We start from the raw sequence: 2494 nt of genomic DNA, 5'->3' as shown, positions 1-2494 counted from the left end.
AAGAGAACAATGATCCTAAACATCAAAGTCGGCTTTGTACCGCGTGGAAATAAGAAAATAATGTTGAATTACTGGATTGGCCGTCACAGTCACCGAATGCAAATCCTATCGAAAACGTTTGGTCCTTGATGAAGTTTAAACTTCGCGGAAAATTTGATCGGTCAAGGAATTAGTACGACAAATTCGATTGATATGGAAATCTTTACTTCAAGAATATGCTATAAAATTAGTTGAAAATATGCTTCGGAGATGTCAGTCAATTATTAAGGCGACTGAGCAAGTTATTAATAATAAAACATCACAGTTTTAATCAAGTAGTATGTGTGTATTTTATTTCAAATTATTTCAATAAATTATTTATCAAATTTTGCCGTACACGCTCTTATCAAACAGACTGTATATCTATGGTTCCCTCCTAGTATAAGATTAGGAGCCACGAGATTATTAATTACTATGTAATATTTAATTTAAAAAGTTTCTTTATTAATAAAAACATGAAATGTATCATGTTTTACATTTATATTGTCCTCCATACATAATATTGCAACTTTTGTAGTACATACATGATTTGTTGTAGTTCAAACAATAAATACAATAATTATTTATTTTAATTTTTTAGTCATCAACAATTTATCTAATTGTTGAAATGAGATTATAAGATCTCAGACGATATAGAAAAAAAAAACAGAAAAGTTTTCTAAGGAGATTTTTGTGGAAAACACCATATTGATAACGCAAACAGCTTAATATAAAGATACTTCAATTTTTAACGATCCGGGGGCACGGATTTTTTCGTTATCCGATCGAGCAAAAGTTTAGCAGAGATTTCTTTTTGTCAGATGGAAACTTTTTGGAGGGTGCTGCGGGAAAAATTCGAAAAAAAATTTTGACCAAGAGTAAATAAGGACCACCCTAGTATATATACATACCAAATTGACTCTGTTCAAACATTCCTTCCTCATTCATTTCCATAATTTCTTAACTCTGAAAATATTTTATATTTTAATAAACTTGTATGTTAACAACTTAAACCCATTTAGGTTAAGATATATTTATTTCTTTAATATACACATATCAGTAAAATAGAAATAAATTTTTATTTATCTATATACATCTTGTTAACAACTTAAACCCATTTAGGTTAAGATATATTTATTTCTTTAATATACACATATCAGTAAAATAGAAATAAATTTTTATTTATCTATATACATCTTGTTAACAACTTAAACCCATTTAGGTTAAGATATATTTATTTCTTTAATATACACATATCAGTAAAATAGAAATAAATTTTTATTTATCTATATACATCTTGTTAACAACTTAAACCCATTTAGGTTAAGATATATTTATTTCTTTAATATACACATATCAGTAAAATAGAAATAAATTTTTATTTATCTATATACATCTTGTTAACAACTTAAACCCATTTAGGTTAAGATATATTTATTTCTTTAATATACACATATCAGTAAAATAGAAATAAATTTTTATTTATCTATATACATCTTGTTAACAACTTAAACCCATTTAGGTTAAGATATATTTATTTCTTTAATATACACATATCAGTAAAATAGAAATAAATTTTTATTTATCTATATACATCTGCAGAAGAATACACGTTAATTATAATGAAAATAACAATGCACATACTTACTTTTCTATTTACTTCTTAATATTTATTTCTTAAAAGACATAAGTATGTATGCAACGTTTCTCTGCATACGCTAATCCGATCTGTCCCTCACTGACACGATTTGGTAATCCGATTAGCCTAGGCAACTTTCTGTCTAGACAATTCTAGACATCACTATGATTATATCAATCCGATTGGAAATCCGATTGCTACACGTAAATACCCATGGATTTCGAATGCCCTATTTCCTGTCATCTAAGGGTGCGTTCAGATTCCTCATCCGGGTGCACTCTATTACTAGAAACACTATGGGTGTTTACGGTAAATCGAGTATGAGTTAGTTCCACCAGAACCGAAAAATATGATAGGCACGACCACCTAATACCTTCATGATTTATGACAACTCAATGCTGTCCGGTAAGGCGAGTAGAGTTAGCTAACGTAGTAAATAGCGTTCGAACGAGTCAACATTATCAGGTAATAAAATTGTGTAAAATGTGAAACAATTACATTAAAAATCAATTAATTATTAAATTTTAGGAAAATCATAAATATTAAATTGAAGTTATAAAAAGTTATGAGAAAATATCATGTATTTGTGGAATATCCGAAATAAGAAATTCAATTATTCTAATTTACTTATAAATATTCTTTTCATGTAATCTATTCCTGCAAAACAAAAAATTCTTTGTTTAAAATGTAATGTATATGTACATGTTACGGACGATATCAACATTAGTACTTAAAATATTTATTATTTTAAACATGTATTAGCAAAATGTTATTTAGGTTATTCTCTTCATACTGTAATGTTTAAAGTTGTAATTGTACTAGTAATTGCCGATTGAC

At 27.3% G+C, this 2494-nt stretch overlaps 1 long non-coding RNA gene across 1 annotated transcript; it reads right to left on the bottom strand.

The window, feature by feature from the left end:
- Positions 1-683: 683 nt before the first annotated feature.
- On the bottom strand, positions 684-1746 carry LOC116846818. Its single transcript, XR_004378601.1, has 3 exons — positions 1667-1746; positions 930-984; positions 684-860 (listed from the first exon to the last, which is right to left on the bottom strand). It is a non-coding gene; the product is annotated as an uncharacterized LOC116846818 (long non-coding RNA).
- Positions 1747-2494: the final 748 nt, after the last annotated feature.

The sequence above is a fragment of the Odontomachus brunneus genome, unplaced genomic scaffold (assembly GCF_010583005.1).
Source record: "Odontomachus brunneus isolate Ranch 3 - 2012 unplaced genomic scaffold, Obru_v1 Obru_scaffold_070, whole genome shotgun sequence".
Classification (NCBI taxonomy): domain Eukaryota; kingdom Metazoa; phylum Arthropoda; class Insecta; order Hymenoptera; family Formicidae; genus Odontomachus; species Odontomachus brunneus.
This window is presented reverse-complemented; position numbering and strand designations above follow the sequence as displayed.